The 25004-nt window shown below is 42.9% G+C and overlaps 1 pseudogene; it reads right to left on the bottom strand.

Annotated features, from left to right (window-relative positions):
* Positions 1-24313, bottom strand: LOC120045873 (annotated as a pseudogene).
* Between the last annotated feature and the right edge of the window lie 691 nt (positions 24314-25004).

Below are 25004 nucleotides of genomic sequence, written 5' to 3'. Positions count from 1 at the left end.
TCAAATCCTCATAAGAGACTCCTTTAGCTGCTCATACATATGCTGGTCCTATAGAGAGGGGACAATAAAGTGCATTTGTTTGAGTCATTAAAAATTCTGACTTTCTCTCTCTCCCTCTAACGCAGTTAAGCCAAAACCACGCCCCGTTATTCCGAGGGATGTTCTACTACGCTCCCATTGGCTAGCTAGCTTGTCTCACTCACAGGCGATCAGTGCAGAGACAGTGACCTTCCAAGGTAAGGATGGAAAGTGTAATTTAACAATTAGCTGCCTACCGTAATGCAGGCCTATTATCATCATCGTGTTTGTGTAATGGCTGTGAAATGGCTAGCTAGTTAGTGGTGGTGCACGCTAATAGCGTTTCAATCGGTTACGTCACTCGCTTTGAGACCTTGAAGTAGTGGTTCCCCTTACTCTGCAAAAGCCACGGCCTTTGTGGAGCGATGGGTAACGATGCTTCGTGGTTGACTGTTGTTGATGTGTGCAGAGGGTCCCTGGTTCGTGCCCGGGTCGGGGCGAGGGGACGCCATAAAGTTAAACTGTTAAATTTTTGATGTTGATCCGGGTCACGGCACCAATGTAACAGTTTAACTTTACGTCCGTCCCCTCGTCCATACCCGGGCTCAAACCAGGGACCCTCTGCACACATCAACAAGTCACCCACGAAGCATCGTTACCCATCGCTCCACAAAAGCCTTACATCCGTTACATTTGGTAACATTTGCAGATGTATTTATTTTCAGAGTTTCAATGAGTTGTAAAAATGTCTCAAGATAATTCCCTCCACTGAATGTCAGCTAAATTAACCTAGGCTACTAGCTCGGTATTTGAAGTTGTTATATTATCATCAGTAGTCTCAGGTAAAAGCATATGCTTATTTTCCATCATTTCTCAAATATTGATTAGCTAATCATTCTGTCGAATACGCTATGCTACAGCCATTGAATCTGTCTTTGAGCGTTAAGGGACGTTATACTATTGTAACAGTATTGCTTCCGTCCCTCTCCTCGCCCCTACCTGGGCTTGAACCAGAGACCCTCTGCACACATCAACAACAGCCACCCTTGTAACAACTACTTCAGGTCTCAGAGCGAGTGACGTCACCGATTGAAACGCTATTAGCCATTTCACATCGGTTACGCTATTATATTTTTTCGAACTTGAAAATACAAGGGCAAATGTTATTAATCCGTGACTAAAATGTCGCGCTACGTGATATTCACTTCTGTACTTGGAGAGTGCTCAGGGGGTTGTAGAACGCCCCTCTGAATAACGGGGAGTGGTTTTGTCTTAACTGCGTTGGGAAAAAGAAAGACGCGTCTACAGCGGGTGGTCCCTAAAACCACAGAGTATCCATTATATTGACCAGATAGTCTAGTGGCCACTCTAACAATGAAAATAAATGTATTCAAAAATGGAAGGCAGTCGGAAGGAGGCAAGATCAGGTGGGACGATTCTAGCCAATGAGCGGGTAGGTTCGCTTTTGAACAACAGGCACAACGGTTTCCATTAGTTACCACAGACAGAAATTCATTATCATTAAAAGAAAATGATTTTTGGTTTTAATTTAATGTTAAGCATACGGGTAGCAGTGTGGTTAATGTTTGGTTAAAAATTACATTTTAAAAATATACATTTTAAAAATAGGCGGTGTTCACCAGGCGGAACTCCGATAAAAACCCTTTATTTCTCGAAGTCGCTGGGATGCCATGTGTCCTACTTATATCAGTACACTTGTAACAACCTAATCATTGCGACACTTATATTAGACCAAATAAGCCACACGTAGCAAATAAGCCATTCCATTTTAATTTTTTTTATAAATATTTTTTCTACACTCATTGACCTCCATACAAAAAAAATGGAGAGCTCCCAGTTATCCCTCTTGCTATGCCTTTTCCTCTCGGCTAAAACACGTGTGTAAGTAAAAAGCACACGACTTCATTGTATGACCACAGGCTAGACCACGTTTACTTTGGGCTTAATTTACATCTGTACGGGCCTCCCGAGTGGCGCGGTGGTCTAGGCTGTGCCACTCGAGATTCTGGGTTTGAGTCCAGACTCTGTCACAGCCGGCCGCGACTGGGAGACCCATGGGGCAGCGCACAATTGACCCAGCGTCGTCCGGGTTAGTGGAGGGTTTGGCCGGCAGGGATGTCCTTGTCCCATCGCACACTAGCGACTCCTGTGGCAGGCCCGGGCGCGCTGACATGGTTGCCAGGTGTACGGTGTTTCCTCCGACACATTGGTGCAGCTGGCTTCCATGTTAAGTGGGCATTGTGTCAAGAAGCAGTGCGGCTTGGTTGGGTTGTGTTTCGGAGTACGCATGGCTCTCGACAGCCGCCTCTCCCGAGTCCGTATGGGAGTTGCAGCGATGAGACAAGACTACCAATTGGAAACCACGAAATTGGGGAGAAAACAGGGTAAAAAAATAAAGATGTACATCTGTATGCAAATAGGGATGGAAATAGTAATTACGGAACAGTTAGTTCCCCAGAGTCCACAAACCCCCTGAGGCTGTGTGGGAATAATGTGCTGACCCCCTCCTTCATTGTTAATGATTTAGGAATGCTGAGCCTAAGGATGACCGAGGCAACTCAACAAGCCATTACCAGACACACACTCACTGGGGACATAACTAAATACTTAGACTTGTCTAATCGATTTGGATTCGAGGTGAGTCACTCACTGGGTAAATGATGACAGTGCAGATTTGGGGTTTAGTTACATGTGTGCAGTCATTCATTTGTCCATGTCCCAATGCATCTCACCTTTTTAGACACAGACGGCCGTACTTTCTTGAAGGCGCCCTCAAAGTTGCTCAAAGTGCTTGCTGACCCTGATGTCGGCCACAGGGCCGTTGGAGTAGCTATGACCTGAGGGGTTAATAAGTACAGACTCAGACGGAGAGGAAGTGGACTGGTGACCTTGAGGCTAATAGCGCAAATCCCTGGTGGAGGATACTGTACAATTGCTATGACCTTGGCTACGGTACTTATCTTGCCTTAGAAAGCATTGTAAACAGAAATCCAGCTTTCTAAATGGCAGACATGGGGAAATGCATGTGAGCAGTAAACCAAGGTTGCAGAGTGTTCCATAAAAAAATAAAAAGAGTAAAGAGGCAGAAAGGACCTAGATGTCTTTAGGCCAGTATTACCTGTGTAAGATGGGTTGGGTTGAGTCAGGAGGTAGGCTCTCAGAGCATTGACAGAGGCTTCCCTCACCAACGCAGACAGGTCTGCCCCACTGCATGGAACACAGACACACATTACACATACACTCAAACGCATAATATCCACTGTGTTATTATAGCCACTGTGTTGATGAAGGCGGAGTGAACATCTGTAACAAAATCATCAGGGTGTTCTAAGGGAGTGGGTTTTATTTCTCCCGGTGGAGCAGACAGACAGGTTTAGATGCATTTTGCTCCCTCCTTCCTTCTCTGGGACACTCACGTGAAGCAGTCACTGCGCACGTCATGGGCTATCTCTTCCAGACTCACGTCCTGCTCCAGATGAGGTTTGCTTCCCCCCTATGACAGACACAGTAATCATGAAACAACCCTTCTCCCAGCAACAAACATTATGAGAGGCTCATGGACCATCGTGAGCTTCCATCCATGGCATTCCACGTTACCCTGGTGATGGTGAGTAAGATGGTGTGTCGGTCAGACGGAGGTGGGAGGCCCACATACAGGGTCTTGTCCAGACGGCCTGGTCTCAGCACAGCAGGGTCAATAATATCTACAGGGACAGCGTCAATAATGGTGAATACAAAACTGTACATGTGTCAATATAATCATACCCCAAAACACTGAATAATAATATTTGTGATAGGTGAATATCCATGTCAGTGAGGGAGTGAAATTATGCCAGACGTCCACCTGGTCTGTTGGTAGCCGCCATGATGAAGACCTGCCGCCTGGCCTCCAGTCTGTCCATCTCAGTAAGCAGCTGGTTGACCACATGGACACTGGCTCCAGACTGAGGACACACCGCCACCATCACCCACATGTCAACAATACTATTCTCATCCTCATCTACCTCCATTCACGCGATGTGACCATCAGATAGCGGATTATTGGCCCCCTCTCACCTCATGCCCGGAGCGGCGGGGGCACAGTGAGTCAATCTCATCGAAAAAGATGACACAAGGGGCAGAGTTCCGTCCTCTCTGGAACACCTGTCGCACAGCCCGCTCGCTCTCTCCGACATACTGAGGAACAAGAGAGGCAACGATGTCTAACTCATGTCGAAACGCACAGCTCGAATAAAAGAGACGCAAAGATGTCTAAGCTACATAACGCTAAGATAATAATTCAGGACCCCAGGATCCTTTGTGTTTTACTTCACATTATATAAAGTCAGTGGGCATGAGTTAGGAATGTTACCTCCCAGTGTGAACGGTATCTGATGTAATGCCAATTAAGGTTATAGATGGCTGTGACTACAGGTAACGGGAGCCCTCTCCAAGTAAATAATGCACAAGGCTGTTGGATCAGTTCAGCCTGCTCTCTGTGAGAACGCTTTCGAGAGCTACGGCGATGCTATTGATTTCAGTGGGGCACTTCAGTTACAAATATACATTTCAGCAGATCTACCAACACAGAGGCAATATTACTGGACAGGGCAAAGGGTCACAGGGAAAAGAGTGACGTCGAGGCACTCCAGGAATCTGTATAGCTGGATGTCTCACCATGTTCAGCAACTCTGGCCCCTTGACAGAGATGAAGTTAAATCCAGACTCATTGGCAACAGCCTGAAATAAGAGAAAACGGTATAATGTTTTAAATGATGAATTACTTAATACTACCACAAGCCTTCAACATTCCACTTATTTTAGCAGCTGGCAAATGGTACCTTGACCAGCAGGGTCTTTCCACAGCCTGGAGGCCCAGCTAGCAACACCCCTGCAGGAGCACTGAGACCCAGGGCTTTGAACTGCTCAGGAGAACGCACAGGGGCCTATGGACACACACAAAGTTACACACACACTGCCCTTATTCATCTAAACAGCACACTGCCCGCATTCCTTCTGATGTCAACCACATTGAATGAATGCTGGCATGCTACCAGGACTATTTGCATTGTCCCCCCACCCCCATTTTTACGCTGCTGCTACTGTTTATTATCCATGCGTAGTCACTCTACCTCTACCTACATGTACACATTATCTCAATTACCTTGACTAACCTGTGCCCTCGCAGCAGTACACCCTGTATATAGCCTCGCTACTGTTATTTTATTGTTGCTCCTTAATTATTAGTTATTTTTGTGTTTTTCTTATTTATTTTTTACTTCAGTTTATTTTAGTAAATACTTGAACACTTATTTCTCTTAAAACTACTTTGTTGGTTAAGGGTTTGAAAGTAAGCATTTCACTGTAAGGTCTACCACACCTGAAATACACCCTACCACAATCCCGTCTGAATCTGGTGTTTAGAGCTAGATAGAGATAAAAGGCCTGTCATACAATTTTAATGTATGTATAACATTTACAATTAGGGACGAGATGTTACCAGTATCACTATACTCGTTAGTATTGTAGCAAGGAGACAAAACACTGACAAAACAATAACTTCTTTAGGAAAACAGCCCTGATGTTAGAAACAAACACCATTATGTTGTCATCCAGTCAAATGTATTTTCCAAGCTGTAGCACACAATACTTCACATACAGCAGATTTTTAAAGAACCAATGAGTTCGGTCAGCTTCTTGTTTAGATTTTTGCCATGGAAAAAAGATATAGATAATGGTATCGTCCCGGCCCCATTTACAATGTGCCATTAACTCTGTGAACACTGCTATTGACCGTGTAAATTGACTGACATCATGCGGTTGTTAAATGAACCCAAAGAGAACATATGGTTCCTTGAGTTGCTACTTATTCAAATCATAGCAGTTGAGTCAAACTACCATGTTGTTGGTGAGGAAGCCAATTATATATGGTTAAGTTCCCACTGTCAATCACATGCTCAGAACAGGTATATTTCCTTTGTTCTGATGACAATGCCTTCTAGGGTGGGGACAATTGCTGTATGGTGTTATGCTTTTAGAGTAGATAGTTTAATGTTTCTTAAAGAGCTAACTGAGATAGAGGTTGATATTTAACTTGACCAACTTAGATGCTACAAGAGCAAAGGAACTGTTCAATTATACTTTAAGGAGGAGGCAAGGAGTTTTTCCTGACCATGTGACCTGACCAGAAAAACTCCTGGCCCAAATTAAGTCCAAATCTTAATATGTTGGTGCGCAGTGGCAACACTGAGCCCAACATATTAGATATTTTGTTTCAGGCCTATCGAGGCGATACCCACCAGGAGGGCCATGGTGAGCTCTTCGCGGATGTCATGCAGGGCCCCCACATCCTCCCAGGTGACGTCTGGCACCGTGGTGAAGCCTTCACGCTTGGCAGAGGGCTGCACGCTGGCCAGTGAGCCCTGGAAGTCTGACATGAGGATGCACAGGCCAGCCATCTGTTCCTCAAACAGAGATTCACTGCTCTTCAGCAGAGACAGCAGGTGACACAGCTCCCCCTGGTGGTAAAGACAGAAGTGGAATATTTTCACACCACTGAATCTGGTGAACATCCCACCTTAATGGTCAGAGGGAATAGTGGATCCCATACTATGTACAGCATTCTGCCCTGGTGAAAAACACAACTAGTCTACACTTATGGAGTCAAATATATCACCCTGAAGATTATCTCTGTGGCCAGAGTCTGCTGCTCATCTCTCGGTGGTACATTGCTTAGGTCTGTCATCTCCTGGCTTTCTGTGTCTGCTAAAGCCTGACAGCTCTCATCACCTGCTCCCTCCTTGGCCTTTGGGCCCTGTGGGAGAGGACATGCGCCCTGAGGCCGTTCTGACTCTCCCCTCCGCCTTGGGGACCAGCCCCTGGTTCTTGTCCTGCATCTCCAGCAGGACCCTGTTGACGGCGCCCATGGCGGCATAGCGCCATGAGGTCAGCTCCCACGTACCCAGGGGTCAGACGGGCCAGCTGCCGGTAGTCAAAGTCCTCAGGGAGCTTCAGCTTCCGACAAAGGGTCTTCAGAATTCTGAGAGCAGGAATCAACACATGGCGGGTGACTTACAGTTGCAACACCAGAGCTAGCAACCACATTCTTGTCAACACCACTATTATTATAGGAGACAAGCCCACTCACCTGAGACGAGCTGCTTCATCAGGTATCCCCAGACAGATTTCTTTGTCAAAGTGTCCAGCCCGGTGCAGCGCTGGGTCCAGAGAGTCTGGCCGATTGGTGGCACCAATAACCATCACCTGGGCTGTGACAGCTAAAGAGTTCAGGTCTGGAGGAACATATCGATGAGTGAAGGGAAGATGAAAGTCAACCAAAAGTACCAGAGAACGTGAATTGATCCTCTCCCAAGCCTGCCAACAAAATATGTCATATTGATATTTTTATCATAAGTACTAAAACAGAGATATTCCTATCAACAAAATGAAATTATGAAATCAACAAATGTATTCCACTAGTATCTCTCACCATCCATGCAAGTGAGCAGCTGAGCAACAATCCGTCTCTCCATGTCCTTGGATGCCACCTCTCTTATTAGGAGTGATTGCATCAATCTCATCAATGAACAGGATGCAGGGGGAGCTGGTCTGCAGGGGTAAAAGGACCAGAATTGTTAGTTTGAGCAAGCTGTCCTTAAAAAAAAGGCACAGTTAGCTGTAAAAATGAAATATAAAAAACCTAACTGTGTAGCATCCTGACAGTAAGGACTCGGGAGTAGGGCTTTCCCCAACAACAACAAAACATATTGGTTCCTAGAGTTGGAACTTTGAGACTCGAAATTGAGCTCAGGTGCATTCTGTTTCCATTAATCATTCTTGATATGTTTCTAGAACTGGATTGGAGTCCACCTGTGGTAAATTCAATTGATTGGACATGATTTGGAAAGGCACACACCTGTCTATATATAAGGTCTCACAGTTGACAGTGCATGTCAGAGCAAAAACCAAGCCATGAGGTTGAAGGAATTGTCCGTAGAGCGCCGAGACAGGATTGTGTCGAGGCACAGAACTGGGACATGGTAACAAAAAACAATGCCTGCAGCATTGAAGGTCCCCAAAAACACAATGGCCTCCGTCATTCTTAAAATGGAAGAAGTTTGGAACCACCAAACTCTTCCTAGAGCTGGCTGCCCAGCTAAGCTGCGCAATCGGGGGGGAAAGGGCCTTGGTCAGGGAAGTGACCAAGAACCCGATGGTCATTCTGACAGAGCTCCAGAGTTCCTCTGTGTATATGGGAGAACCTTCCAGAAGGACAACCATCTCAGCAGCACTCCACCAATCAGGCCTTTGGCCAGACAGAAGCCACTCCTCAGTAAAAGGCATATGACAGCTTGCTTGGAGTTTGCCAAAGGCACCTAAAGACTCTCAGACCATGAGAAACAAGATTCTCTGGTCTGATGAAACCAATATTGAACTCTTTGGCCTGAATGGATCAAGGGAAAGATGAACGGAGCAAAGTACAGAGAGATCCTTGATGAAAACCTGCTCCAGAGCACTCAGGACCCCCGACTGGGGTGACGGTTCCCCTTCCAACAGGAGTGGCTTCGTGACAAGTCTCGATGTCCTTGAGTGGCCCAGCCAGAGCCCGGACTTGAACCCAATCTAACATCTCTGGAGACTTGAAAATAGCTGTGCAGCGACGCTCTCCATCCAACCTGACAGAGCTTGAGAGGATCTGCAGAGAAGGATGGGAGAAACTCCCCAAATACAGGTGTGCCAAGCTTGTAGGGTCATACCCTAGAAGACACAAGGCTGTAATTGCTGCCAGAGGTGCTTCAACAAAGTACTGAGTAAAGGGTCTGAATACTTATGTAAAGGTTTTTTTTTTATATACATTTGCAAAAATGTCTAAACCTGTTTTTGCTTCGTCATTATGGGGTATTGTGTGTAGACTGATAGGAAAAATAAAATGTAATCCATTTTAAAGGCTGTAATGCAACAACATTTTGAAAAAGTCAAGGGGTCTGAATACTTTCCGGATGCACTGTATGTTTGCGACTGCTCGACCCAAATCTCGGTCGGCCAAAAGCCTATCCACCAAACAATCGACTAAATGGTGTCAGCCCTACTTAGGAGTGACACTTACCACAGCCTGCTCAAACAGCTCTCTCAGCTTCTGCTCAGACTCCCCAGACAGCAGCTCTGGCGCAGACACCTTCAGCAAGGGCAACTCCATTTCCTGTTAACGCAGAGGGAAATGAATAAGTCACCTAGAAACCACTATATTATTTGCAGATTTTTCCAGGAAATGTGTAAAAAGAGCTACCAAGAAAACAGGTTTTGCACATTAGTGAGAAGAAAATGAAATCACACAACCAGCTACATATGGACAACATGCAGACCAAGGTTATTAGTCAACAAAAAAAGAATTAAAACAAAATCATTAACAAACCCGTTTGAAAAACTAAAACTATTATACTTGACTACAAAACTAACTAAAATCCATCATGAATTATGTTCAATTAGATTTTTTTCTAAACTTCAGCCAAAAACCTAAGCTTTTTGAAGGTTGTCTAGTTACTGAATCTGGCAGGTAAATGTGGCTGGGAGATGGCAATGTTTCAAATAGGCCTAGCTTGTGCATCCCTATTACTAGCGATCACTAGATAACAGAAAATAAAAAAAAGTCTAGGTTGCCTACTAGATTCTGCATTTTCTACTAAAGTTAAAAAGCAGTGGATTGGTGTAAACATGGGCGAAAGAGTTTCTCTGTAACAGAGTTAAGAACGTACCATAAGCTCACGCCACAGCTAGCTTGTAATGTTGCCGATGGAGCTATCGATTAGGTATTTTTCGATAGCTCAAAAGTTTGGTACGTTGTCAAGTAAATCAAATTGTCACATGAGTCTAATACAACTGTTGTAGACTTTACCTTGAAATGCTTGCTGACGAGCCCTTCCCAACAATGCAGAGTTTAAAATAAAATACACAAGAATGGAGCTATATACAGAAAGTACCAGATCAATGTGCAGGGATACAAGGTAGGTATTTGAGGTAGATATGTACATGAAGGCAGGGTAAAGTGACTAGGCATAAGGATAGATAATAATACGAGTAAAATAAATAACTGAGTAGCAGCACACTGACGTCCATTTCACTGGTGCCATGACCCAAATCGGCAGTTGGGCTCAGCTCAATGGCTGGGGTGGCTCGCTGTGTAGCGAGTTTAAAAGGAGTGAGTGTAACAGAGTTAAGAATGTACCGTAGGCGCACTCCACAGCTAGCTTGAAATGTCACCGATGAGCTATTGAATGAGATATTTTTCGATAGATCAAACGGTTGGTATGTTGTCAAGTAGGGCGGTCACGTGCGTCTGCGAGCAGAGGACAACTGGTTTGAGCCCAGTATGGTGACAGGGAAAGAAGCTACGCTGTTAGCAGTTTCACTTCCACCATATTTTTTTTACACCAGTCTCTCACAGACTATTCCTTTAAAATCCAAGTCACATTGAGATGGGTTTAAAATTATATAAACAAACCTATAACCTGACCCGTCACCTTGTATTACTGCCAAACAGTTGTAAAGTGACATCCCAAAAAAACAATTCAACACAAATGACTAGCCTAGCCTCTCATGCATGCTTTCTATCCCTAACACTAAATAATATAAAAAACGAAATATTTGTATACAACATAAACTAAATAAAAACTATAACGGCAGGTCTGAAAACTAACTGAAACAAAACTGCAAATAAAAATCCCAAATTTTACAGAAATAAAAACTATAACGGCAGGTAGCCAAGCGCATAGGAGCGTTGGGCCAGTAACTGAAAGGTTGCTGGTTCGAATCCCCGAGCCAACTAGGTGAAACATCTGAAATAACCTTGATCCAGACTCGCCACAGCCTGGGCAAGGAGGGTCTTTCCACAGCCATGGGGGGCCATGGAGCAGAAAACCCCGTGGAGGGACAACCCCCAGCTGCTGGTACACCTCTGGGTGACGCATATGGATCAGCAGCTTGCACACCTCCTACAGTTACAAAGAGCCAAGCCATTATGGTTCAGCACCTGGGTCATCATGTTCAGTAGGATACAATGTAGCAAAATGCTTTGAAATGAATACGAGCATTCTTCATCTGTACAAACAATAGTATGCAAATATAAACACCCTAGGACCACGCAACCGTCATACCGCTCAGGAAGGAGATGCGTTCTGTCTCCTAGAGATGAATGTACTTTGCTGCGAAAAGTGCAAATCAATCCCAGAACAACAGCAAAGGACCTTGTGAAGATGCTGGAGGAAACAGGTATAAAAGTATCTATATTCACAGTAAAACGAGTCCTATATCGACATAACCTGAAAGGCCGTTCAGCAAGGAAGAAGCCACTGCTCCAAAATCGCCATAAAAAGCCAGACTACGGTTTGCAACTGCACATGGGGACAAAGATTGTACTTTTTGGAGAAATGCCCTCTGTCTGGTCTGATGAAACTAAAATAGAACTGTTTGGCCATAATGACCATCATTATGTTTGGAGGAAAAAGGGGGAGGCTTGCAAGCCGAAGAACACCATCCCAACCGTGAAGCACGGGGGTGGCAGCATCATGTTGTGGGGGTGCTTTGATGCAGGAAGGACTGGTGCACTTCACAAAATAGATGGCATCATGGGGTAGGAAAATTATGTGGATATATTGAAGCAACATCTCAAGACATCAGTCAGGAAGTTAAATCTTGGTCGCAAATGGGTCTTCCAAATGGACAATGACCCCAAGCATTCTTCCAAAGTTGTGGCAAAATGGCTTAAGGACAACAAAGTCAAGGTATTGGAGTGGCCATCACAAAGCCCTGACCTCAATTCTATACAAAATTTGTGGGCAGAACTGAAAAAGCATGTGTGAGCATGGAGGCCTACAAACCTGACTCAGTTACACCAGCTCTGTCAGGAGGAATTGGCCAAAATTCACCCAACTTATTGTGGGAAGCTTGTGGAAGGCTACCCAAAACGTTTGACCCAAGTTAAACAATTTAAAGTCAATGCTACCAAATACGAATTGAGTGTATGTAAACTTCTGACCCACTGGGAATGTGATGAAAGAAATAAAAGCTGAAATAAATCACTCTCTCTACTATTATGCTGACATTTCACATTCTTTAAATAAAGTGGTGATCCTAACTGACCTAAGACAGGGAATTTTTACTTGGATTAAATGTCAGGAATTGTGAAAAACTGAGTTTAAATGTATTTGGCTAACGTGTATGTAAACTTCCGACTTCAACTGTTTATATTTTCATGTCTATCAACATTAACGTTACTTTCACTGAGAACATACACTATATAAACAAAAGTATGTGGTTACCCCTTCAAATTAATGAATTTGGCTATTTCAGCCACACCCGTTGCTGATAGGTGTATAAAATCGATCACACAGCCATGCAATCTCCATAGACAAACATTGGCAGTAGAATGGCCTTACTGAAGAAATCAGTGATTTTCAACGAGGCACCGTCATAGGATGCTACCTTTCTAACAAGTCAGTTTGTCAAGTTTCAGCCCTGCTAAAGCTGCCCCGGTCAACTGTAAGTGTTGTTATTGTGAAGTGGAAAAGTCTAGGAGCAACAACGGCTCAGCCGCAAAGTGGTAAGCCACACAAGCTCACAGAACGGGACCACCGAGTGCTGAAGCGGGTAGCTTGTAAAAATCGCCTGTCCTCGGTTGCAACACTCACTACCGAGTTCCAAACTACCTCTGTAAGCAATGTCAGCGCAAGAACTGTTCATCGGGAGCTTGCATAAAAGCACTCTGAACAACTGCAAATTGACTGATATATTTGTATAATTCATCAGGCAATGGAAAGTGATCCATGAAGCCATTGGAGACCTTTTGATTTTTAAATGGACAACTCTGATAGGGCATTGTACTGAGTGTACAAAACATTAGGAACATCTTCCTAATATTGAGTTGCACACCCTTTTGCCCTCAGAACAGCTTAAATTAGCCGGGGCATGGACTACAAGATGTCAAAAGCGTTCCACAGGGATGCTGGCCCATGTTGACTCCAATGCTTCCCAAAATTGTGTCAAGTTGGCTGGACATCCTTTGGGTGGTGGACCATTCTGGATACACACGGGAAACTGTTGAGCGTGAAAAACCCAGCAGGGTTGCAGTTTTTGACACAATCAAACCGGTGCGCCTGGCACCTACTACTATACCCTGTTCAAAGTCACTTAAATCTTTTGTCTTGCCCATTCACCCTCTGAATGGCACACATACACAATCCATGTCTCCATTGTCTCAAGGCTTAAAAATCATTCTTTAACATTTCTCCTCCCCTTCATCTACACTGATTGAAGTGGATTTAAGAGATCATAGCTTTCACCTGGATTCATTTGGTCAGTCTACAGTGCCTTCAGAAAGTATCCACACCTTGACTTTTTCAACATTTTGTTGTGTTACATTAGATGTATTAAATAAAATAAAAATCACTGGCATATACACAATACCTCAATGTTAAAAATGAAAATCTGAAATGTCTTGATTCAATAAGTATTCAACCTCTTTATTATGGCAAGCCTAAATAAGTTCAGGAGTAAAAAATTCCTTAACAAGTCACACAAAAAGTTGCATGGACTCTGTGTGTAATACTAGTGTTTAACATGACTTCTGAATGACTGCCTCATCTGTGTACCCCAAATATACAATTATCTGTAAGGTCCCTCAGTTGAGCAGTGAATTTCAAACACAGATTCAACCACAAAGACTGGGGAGATTTTCCAATGCCTTGCAAAGGTCACCTATTGGTAGATGGGTAAAAAAAAAGATATTGAATATCCCTTTGAGCAAGGTGAAGTTATTAATTACATGTTGGATAGTGTATAAATACACCCAGTCCTTCCTAATTCAATTGCCGAAGAGGAAGAAAACCGCTCAGGGATTTCACCATGAGGCCAATGGTGATTTTAAAACAGTTAGAGTTTAATGTCTGTGATAGGAGACAACTGAGGATGGATCAACAACATTGTAGTTACTCCACAATACTAACCTAAATGACAGAGTGAAAAGAAGGAAACCTGTGCAGAATAAAAATATTATTAAACATGAATCCTGTTTGCAACAAGGCACTAAAGTAATACGGCAAAGAAATGTGGCAAAGCAAGTAACTTTTTGTCCTGAATTTAAAGTGTTATGTTTGGGGCAAATCCAACACATTACTAAGTACCACTCTCAATATTTCCACGCATAGAGCGGCAGGTAGCCTAGTGGTTAGAGCATTGGACTAGTAAATGAAAGGTTGCAAGATTGAATCCCGAGCCAACAAGGTAAACATCTGTCGTTCTGCCCCTGAACAAGGCAGTTAACCAACTGTTCCTAGGCAGTCATTGAAAATAAGAATTTGTTCTTAACTGAAGGTGTAAAAAAAAAAAAAAAAAACGGCAAAATCAGCGTCCAAAAATACCGGTTTCCGATTGTTATGAAAACTTGAAATCGGCCCTAATTAATCGGCCATTCCGATTAATCGGTGGACCTCTAATGGCAAGACCTGAAAATGTTTGTCTAGCAATGATCAACAACCAATTTGACAGAGCTTGAAGAATTTTGAATAGAATAATGGGCAAATGTTGCACAATTCAGGTTTGGAAAACTGTAAGAGACTTACCCAGAACGACTCACTGCTGTAATCGCTGCCAAAGGTGCTTCTACAAAGTATTGACAAAGTACAATTTCTAAAAACATATTTCCACTTTTTCATTATGGGATATTGTGAGTAGATGGGTCACTTTATAATTTTTTTAAATCCATTTTGAATTCAGCCTGTAACACAACAAAATGTGTACTTTCTGAAGGCACTGTATGTCATGGAAAGAGCAGGTGTTCCTAATGTTTTGTACACTGTGTATGTGGACTGAATTGTAGATCTATGTTATTGGGTTCATCATATAAAACATTTTAAATCCCCCCCCAAAAATATGGTATTTTTCTTGAAACAGATGACTAAAGCTCAGTTCAAATCAACTGTGCTTGGCAATATATACCAGAAGATAGTGGAAATGGTTTCTGTGACTGGACTACATATTCTCCTGCCAGCCCATGGACATATTTTTGAGCTTGACGAAAGCTTTGAGGAACAGGCCTAGCTACCTTTGAGCAGAAGAGGGTGGACTTGATTTGTGACTTCAACCACCTGACCAGGGACTTGCGAAGGGGTGGCAGTGATGCATACTACTTGTCACGTTCCTGACCTGTTTTCTGTTAATTTTGTATGTGTTTAGTTGGTCAGGGTGTGAGTTGGGGTGGGCATTCTATGTTTTGTGTTTCTATGTTTAGGTCAGGTGTAATTAGCCTTATATGGTTCTCAATCAGGGACAGGTGTTTGACGTTTCCTCTGATTGAGAACCATATAAAGGTAGGCTGTTCACACTGTTTGTTTGTGGGTGATTGTCTTCTGTGTCTGTGTATGTTGCACCACACGGGACTGTTTCGGTTTGTTCGATCGTTTGTTTGTAGTCTGTTCCTGTTCGTGAGTTCTTCGTGTATTTATGTAAGTTCCATGTTCAGGTCTGTCTACGTCGTTTTGTTATTTTGTAGTTTGTTGAAGTGTTTTCGGTTTTCGTCTTTACTTTAATAAACTTCGTTATGTCAAATCATCACGCTGCGCTTTGGTCCAATCCCTACTCCTCCTCTTCTTCCGAAGAGGAGGAGGACAGCCGTTACACTACTACAGGTCACATAAGCCCACTTACCGCTCCGCTTCTAGTGGTGATATTTGGTGACTAGGTTGACAACCATACTGTTCTTCTCTCTAGAATTTTTACACCTATCCCACATAATACTTATACTAAATGTATAAGTATTATACATACATATTATACAATGTTGGTTTTAAATAATGTGATAACCCTGATAAATTCTCTACTACAGTGTAGAATGTTTTTTGTCAACATCAATACTTAGGGAAAAATGTCAATGAAAAAGATATCTAAGAAAATGTATAATTTTCATGATTATTATGCCCAGAAAAGGAGATAGTAACCACAAATATTACCACCATTTAGGAATGATATCTAATTTCAAATTTGGATAATTCATCAGTTACAAATGTTTGTGTTTATTTTAAAGTTCCCAGAGCTCATTGCATAGGTCACATGGAGGAAAGTCTTCCGTGACTGAGCCCCTAAAATAAGTATTTTGGATCACAGAAGACAGTTGTAGTCACTGGATGATTAAGCTCATCTGAATTGACCAAACCTCTGGTGGGGGGAGTCATTCACCATGTAAACTCTACCCTTTCAGTGGTTGTCTCAAATTCATCTTCAGATAAATTCTCCCCAATGATGAGTGACGGGTAGTATGCCATGGAGGCCACAGAAAAGATATTTGGTGTGATCTCTTGCACGCTACAGAAGTTGGTAGTGTCAAAAGTCAAGATCACTCTGTGGAAGTAGATGGGGCAATTGAGACCTTGCTTGGACCATTCACAGATGAGTTATTGATTGCCATGGTTGACACCATGGAAGAATGCTGACTCACTGGGGGGGGGGGGAAGGACAGGGGGCAGTTGACGCTTGTTGAAGTTGCACAAAAAGTCCACATTTTTTTAATCACCAAAGGATCTAGAAGACTCACCTGCAGAAGAAGAGACCAACAAGAATGTATACCCTGACGCTATGGTGAGCAAAAATATTAGAATACTTTCAAGTTCGGAGTTCAAGACTGAAGCATGGAAGGCTGTCAGTGGAATTCTCCAAAATAAAATTTGACAGTTTGTAACACTCCCGTCTTTGTTCATTCCTCTCATCATGTTGCTAGCCAAATACTGTAGATATGAGTGATACTATGGAGTCCCCATCGGCTTTCTTCTCACTGCAGCGTGCTCATTCTAAAGCCACTGTTATTATTCAGACTTTTGTAGATTATATGGAGAATTTAGTAGAATCCATTCAATGCACTTCAGAAGACAATGCACACCCACTCAATGCCCCCCAAAGTGGTCTTAAGTCTTCTACAAAAAAATAAATACTCTGAAGCTCAACAAATGTGTCTCAGAAGAATTAGTGGTGCGTGGGTAAAATCACTGAGGAATCCAAGCCAAGCCAGTTTAAAAAATCCATATTACAACCTGTTGTGATAACTGCATTGTTTGTTCTATAACCCATTCGTTCATAGGCCAGCGTGATCTACAAAGACTGTGACAACAAAAATACAACAGTCACACGGAATAAACATACGTTTGTTTCATCATAAAGCCGGAGAGCAACATCTGTCCTGTGAAGTCCACAAAGCAAATATTGCAGTTATATGACCTGCTAAATGGTCAAGCAAGTTATTTGACAGTTTACATAAACTACATATTTAGAACCTCAGAGTTTCGCAAGTCAGCACAAAGACAACAGGAGTGCTGCCTCCGCGATTACAGCACAATTTCAACTTAAACATGTAATCACCATCAAATCAACAAGGCTATATATGCTTAATTTAACTGAAAACAAACAAAGATACACTGTACCAAAAACGATTGAGTCCAATCAATGTTGCTAAATATCACGTGGCTGTCCATGGTAATGATTTCTGTCTGTGGGTGCATGTATTCTTTTTTGACTCAACCTACTTGTAGACTAGTTGAACGCCAATGCAATACTCCTGTCTTTCATGTTGGCAATACGGACAATGGCTCTATTATACAGTACGCTTTTAGTTGTTAGGCAACATTGAACCAGCTAAGTTAGCTAGCTAATTAACGTGAGCCTAAAAGGGCTAGGCTGCATATTGAACTTCCACCGTCTCAGACCAGTGGCACAACATATTCATTTATGGTTAGATCAGAAGTCAGCAGGAACTAAATGAATTCCAAACTCTGCTAAACGAGAGCTATGAATATCTCAAATTCACCATGCAGACTGATGAGAGAAAAATACATTGCATGGACTTATGGATCATCAAAGAGAATGATGCATTACACAAAGCACACAGACCGCAATATCGCCTGCTACGTGTGGATAGCATGCATCTCCTTCCCCTCAAGAATGGTCTACCATATAGCCAGTTATGCAAGGTTAAACAAATCTGTGGCCACCAATCAGATTTTGACAGCAATGCTAAAAAAATGACAGATAAATTCAAAATGAGAGGCTTACAAGGATGCTGCAGTGATAAAAATAGCTCAAAAACGAAGAGAGAAATTGCTAAAAACTAAACCAAAGAAAAACAATACAACGGTCTTTTGCACTAAGTACACCACGTGTTTGGAGAAAATAGAAGCAATCCTGAAAAGGCACTGGCATATTCTGCAATCAGACAAAACAATTGCACACATCTTCAAGGAACCCCAACTGGTGGTCTATAAGTGTGCTCGCAATATTGGGGATAGCTTAGTGAGATCTGACCTGCCCCGAGCCCACCCAGACACCTATTCCAAATGGTATCCACAAATTTGGCTCACTAGCACTACAAAAACATCCTTCTTCAGACACCCACATACAGGTTGAAAAATCCCTATTAGGGGTATCATCTCATCACCTGTTCATGCTCCCCCGATCTGAGTAGGAAGCATTGTCAGGTAGCATCAGAACACTATCCAGTCAGAGCTTCCAGAGAAAGGCCAAAGAGGGAGTGCAAAATTCTCCTGAGATCTGAATGAAGATCAGCAACACCTTCTCAGAACTCTGAGCCCTGCAGCAAGGTCTCTAGCCAGACCAACATAGCCACTATTGTAGAGGACACTGTCACTATGTCTTCTGTCATTGTTCTTTCAGAAGCCACTAAGATCATAGAGTGATTTGTGGCAGATGTAGAACACATTGTACAGGCCATTGAAGCTGGTGACAACATGGAGCAGGCTGATTTAGCCCGACCAGCGAGCACATAGAATACATGAGGATCTGTCCTCCACCTCTCAGCCGCAGGAGAAACCATGCAAGCGCTACCTGTTTGTGAGAATGTTTTCAGTCTTCAACTGTTTCAAGAATGCCTCCAGCAAGACTGTAGAGGAAATCTAATCATTAAATATCATAACATTTGTCATTGTAACTTTGGTCTTTTCATACTAATATTTCACCGTGATGACCGTAACTGTCTGAAATGTGTAGCAATATTTTACTAATTCAAATGAATTATATTTGTCTTCAAGCCAAAAGAAGCACACATTGAAATCTTACACAGTAGGCTATCAATATGATACACACAGAGGAAATGTGAGATTGAGCAATAGTGGACAAAAACATAAGTGGGCTAATGTTGTACACTGAGTGTACAAAACATTAGGAACATGCTTAATATTGAGTTGCTTCCCCTTTTGCCCTCAGAACGAACACCCTCAATTCGACGGGGCATGGAATCTACAAGGTGTCGAAAGCGTTCCAGAGGGATGCTGGCCCATGTTAACTCCAATGCTTCCCAAAGTTGTGTCAAGTTGGCTTGATGTCCTATGTGTGGTGGACCATTCTTGATACACAGAGGAAACTGTTGAGCGTGAAAAACGCAGCAGCGTTGCAGTTCTTGACACACTCAAATCGTTGCGCCTGGCACCTACTACTATACCCCGTTCAAAAGCACTTAAATATTTTGGCTTGCCCATTCACCCTCAATGGCACACATACACAATCCATGTCTCAAGGCTTAAAAAACATTCTTCAACTTGTCTCCTCCCCTTCATCTATACTGATTGAAGTGGATTTAACAAGTTACATCAATAGAGATCATAGTTTTCACCTGGTCAGTTTGTCATGGAAAGAACAGGTGTTCCTAATGTTCTGTGCATATAATCAGATGCACAACTCGACAGTGATCACCTTACAGAAACATGACAACTAAGAATTCTCATATGCACTTAATGGACTTCCTCCGTCAATTACTGACACCTAGATTATAACAGAGGACAATACATGTCAAGATTTACAGGTGAACTTCTCCATTATAAAATAATTCCATCATAACAGTTTCACATCAGGGAAAAACACAGTACATACTTCAAATGAAAGTTGACATTTAATTGCAAAAATACATTACATAATATTTGCAGCACTAAATCAAGGTTGAACCAAGTGAAATATAAACACAAACAAATGTCACCATGGCCCAATATGAGAGGTTTTTTAAATAAAAATGTACAGTAAGTTAATTGTCAATGGGATCAGTGGCTGGCAGCAAAACGATTCTGAACATGATAAATGCTGTATTCACCTGGAATGTCCTGTCCTCCAACAGCATTTAATGAAAAGGTGCTGTTATCCACTACAACACAAAAAAACTAATTGTTGAAAAAAGACAACCTCAAAAGGAGAGAACAGGTCACAGGAATACAGTTTCCTTCTCACTTTCAAAGCTACAACTTCTGAAACAACCGCAATGCCAAGGACATGGACATGCAGGACATGCAGTACAGCAGCTAAGACTTCTCATCCTTTTCTTTCTTTTTCTTTTTCTTCTTCTTCTTCTTCTTCTTCTTCTTCTTCTTCTTCTTCTTCTTCTTCTTCTTCTTCTTTTTGTGGCCTTTAGGATATTTACTTTTCTCGTTGTCACTGCTGGAACTGCGTTCTCCATTATCTTTATCCTTTTTGTCACATACTTCCACGGTGGGCTTTCCTTTGGTCTCAACCTCATCTGGTTTCACCCTACCGTGTTTCCCACTGGCAGGGCCAGAGAAAGCAGCACCAGAGCCCTTATCCACCATTCCCTTCTCCTCTCTCCCCCTGGACTTCTGCAGACCTGGTGGAGTGTGTCCGCAGACCATAGTCATCTTTATCCTGGGGCTTCCAGGTTGTTCCTCTTTGACATATATCTTCTCCCTGTCGTTCCTGTAACCCTTTGGGCCCTCGCCTAGTTTGCATTTAAGATCAGGATGCCTGTGATCCCTCTGGTGCTCAGGATTCCTCTGATCTCTTGGGTCTCTCTGGTCCCTCCGCTTTGGGGCCAGGGGGTGTCTGCTGTGATGGTTAGGGTGCCCTCTGTCATCTTCAGGTCGTCTGTCATCTTCAGGTCGTCTGTCTCCATGCTTCTGCTATAGACACGGTGAAACAAGTAGCTAGAAATTATATTGATACAGTTTGGGATTATAATACCGAAAATAGTATCTGGATGTGCGCATGTTCTTCAGCTTTTGTACCAAAAATAATACCACAATTATTTTGGGGGAATTTGACGTTTCTATGGATTCTCAAGACAAGTGGACTGGAAAGAAACCTAAAGTTTATACTGAGGGGTGATCTAGGTTATGAACAATGCAAGGGTTTAACTAGACTATTTCTTTTGTCAATTCAGTGTAACTTCTACAGTTGGGTAGTGTGTGTGGGGAGGTAGCCTAGTGGTTACAGCGTTGCGCCAGTAACCGAAAGGTTGCTAGATCGAATCCCCGAGCTGACAAGGTAAAAATCTGTCGTTCTGCCCCTGAACAAGGCAGTTAACCCACTGTTCAACCCACTGTTCCTAGGCTGTCATTGTAAATAAGAATTTGTCCTTAACTGACTTTCCTAGTTAAATAAAGGTAAAAAAAAAAAAAAAAGTACTTGCCATGCTAAGCTCATTCCACCAGTGGGTTGCTGCGTGGCTCTCAGCAGTGGTCATGTCTTCAAAGAACTCCTCACACTTCTTGCAGTAGAACCCGATGACAGGAATTAAAAAGCTAGACCCTTAAAAATATAGGAATGAAAAGGCATTTAAGAGTCATTCTATTAGCTAGTAATGATAGAATCAACAAATTATGCTTAAATTATATAGATAGAGAAAGACGGGTCTATAATGAATAATATTGTACCATCCTGCTTAAGCAATTCCTCCAGTTCCTTCACAAGAGTCTCTTTCCTTTTCATTTGGTCCTGTCTCGATCTCCTCTGACTCGCCTGGTCATCTTTGCTCTAGAAAGTCCCATTTCATCAGAAAATTAAAATGCAGTGTTTTACAGTTTACACATCACAAGATACTGTACACAACATACAGTACCTGTCAAAAGTTTGGACACACCTACTCATTAAAGGGTTTTTCTTTATTTGTACATCAAAACTATGAAATAACACATGTAATTGTGTTAAACAAATCAAAATATATTATATATTTCAGATTCTTCAAAGTAGCCACCCTTTGCCTTGATGGGAGCTTTGCACACTCTTGGAATTCTCTCAACCAGCTTCATGAGGTAGTCACCTGGAATGCATTTCAATTAACAGGTGTGCCTTGTTAAAAGTTAATTTGTGGAATGTCTTTTCTTCTTAATGCGTTTGAGCCAATCAGTTGTATTGTGACAAGGTAGGGGTGGTAAACAGAAGATAGCCCTATTTGGTAAAAGACCAAGTCCATATAATGGCAAGAAGAGAAATGACAGTCCATCATTACTTTAAGACATGAAGGTCAGTCAATCTGGAAAATGTCAAGAACTTTGAAAGTGTCTTCAAATGCAGTTGCAAAAACTCTCAAGCGCTATGATGAAACTGGCTCTCATGAGGACCACCACAGGAAAGGAAGACCCAGAGTTACCTCTGTTGCAGAGGATAAATTCATTAGAGTTAACTGCACCTCAGATTGCAGCCCAAATAAATGCTTCACAGAGTTAAAGTAACAGACATCAACATCAACTGTTCAGAGGAGACTGCATAAATCAGGCATTCATGGTTGAATTGCTGCAAATAAACCACTACTAAAGGACACCAATAAGAAGAGGAGAATTGCTTGGGCTAAGAAACACAAGCAATGGACATTAGACCGGTGGAAATCTGTTCTTTGGTCTGATGTGTCCAAATTTGAGCTTTTTGGTTCCAACCGCTGTGTCTTTGTGAGACGCAGAGTAGGTGATCGGAAGATCTCTGCATGTGTGGTTCGCACCGTGAAGCATAGAAGAGGAGGTGTGATGGTGCTTTCCTGGTGACACTGTCAGTGATTTATTTAGAATTCAAGGCACACTTAACCAGCTTGGCTACCACAGCATTCTGCAGCGATACGCCATCCCATCTCGTTTGCGCTTAGTGGGACTATCATTTGTTTTTCAACAAGACAAGGACCCAAAACACACCTCAAGGCTGTGTAAGGGCAATTGACCAAGGAGAGTGATGGAGCGCTGCATCAGATGACCTGGTCTCCACAATCACCGACCTCAACCTAATTGAGATGGTTTGGGACGAGTTGGACAGCAGAGGGAAGGAAAAGCAGCCAACAAGTGCTCAGCGTATGTGGGAACTCCTTCAAGACTGTTGGAAAAGCATTCCTCATGAAACTGGTTGAGAGAATGCCAAGAGTGTGCAAAGCTGTCATAAAGCCAAAGGGTCGCTACTTTGAAGAATCTGAAATATAAAATATATTTTGATTTTTTTAACACTTTTTTGGTTACTACATGATTCCATGTGTTATTTCATAGTGTTGATGTCTTCACTATTATTCTACTATGTACAAATAAATAAAAACCCTGGAACGAGTAGGTGTATCCAAACTTTTGACTGGTACTGTACATCAGGAGTACTTATCATCAGCAAGAATTAGTTTTATCTCAGAGAAAAGAGTGTGATTGGAATGATACTGCCAGGTAAATTACCTTTTGTTTGTCTGAATTCCTCTGGGAATGGTTGCTATCATGTGGATCACTATCGGCCCTTTCCTCCCTTGTTGCTAAGAAAGCAAGTGAAATGCAATTAGTCAGATAAGTAATATAGATTCACGTTTCCTGCAAGATGAATGTGTTGTATATAGACTGCTCTAACCTTTAATAATGGACTTTAAAGACTCCAGTGCTTGTCGTATTGGTGCTGTTCCAAGTGCTGGCGAGGCCAGTCTGGGCTCCTGTGATTCCCCAGCTACAAGAGGAAGGGGCAGCATTGGTGCTGGTAACGGCAGTTTCTCCTCCTGCTTCTGCTCCGGCATCTTCCCATCCGTTTGCTGATGCAGCTTGATCATCATCTTCCTGATCTCCGCCGTGCCCAGATTCAGCCCAATGGTTTTCAGCATGGTCTTGATCTTCTCACACTCCTTCACAGTGGGGTCGGGGGCAGGTTTCACATCAGGAGCAGGGACAGGCTGTACCCTCGGTTCAGGCCTCACACTGAACTGGACCAGTGGAAGAGGCATCTTGAAGTCCTGGATTTCACCATGGTTCCCGAACAGAGGCATGCTTTGATAGTAAGGAGGGCCTGCCGGTGAGACCTCTGCAGAACTTTTCTGGGTAATGGTTGTGGACTGTGCAAAAGGCAGGGTGGCAGGGCGTTGTTTTGCCTGGTTATCCTCATTCCCATAAAGGAAGTCCTCCTCATCCTCAACCTCCTCCGGTTTCTGAACAGGCGAGACCTCCCTAGTACCCTGCAGCCAGAATAAGTCACAGCCCACTCTCTCATGGGGGATGAGATTGCTGTCAGTTTCCTGCTGTCTCATCTGAGGAACTTCCTGTCCACTGACTGGATTAGGCCCATCCGGAACTTGAAGAATTCCTGTCTTCTGGCCGAGACTGGCCAACCTGGAATACTGCTGCTCTGGATTTCTCTGCTGAAGTTATTGGTCTGGAACAAATTGAAAAGACAATGGGTTTTATTGTGAGAATTTCTTTTACATTTGTTAGATTGCCTAGCCTTCTTCACTGCAGATATAATTGATAGTTTTACAGAAAAATGGATCTCGCAAGGTTTGTAGAACATTCATTAACTTAACATACCCCATGATGACACGTCTTTCTCATATTATACCTGGATTGTGAGAATGGCATTCTTGATGGAAGGCATACTGTCCTCCAGTTTGAGGCACTGGAGCAGTTCATTGTAAGCGGAGGCGTGACTACTGATGCTGCTGCCGCTACAGCTCCGACTGGGGCTCCTTTTGTCCCTGTGGTCTGGGTGATGTTCCACTCGGCCCTGACACTTTCCACGGCTGCGACTCCTACTCCTTGCTCTGCTTTTGCTCCTTGTCTGACTTTTCCCTTGGCTCCGGCTGCTACTACGAGCCTTGCTTTTGCTTCTGACCTAGCTCTTTCCACGATTGTGACTCCTGCTCTGTGGTCTGCTTTTCCTTCTTGCCTGGCTTTTTCCTCGGGTACGACTTCTGCTGCGCGGACGGCTCTTGCTTCTCACCT

The sequence above is a fragment of the Salvelinus namaycush genome, chromosome 4, assembly GCF_016432855.1.
Source record: "Salvelinus namaycush isolate Seneca chromosome 4, SaNama_1.0, whole genome shotgun sequence".
Classification (NCBI taxonomy): Eukaryota; Metazoa; Chordata; class Actinopteri; order Salmoniformes; family Salmonidae; genus Salvelinus; species Salvelinus namaycush.
Note: the sequence above shows the minus strand (reverse complement) of the source record. Positions and strands in the feature narration are given on the sequence as shown.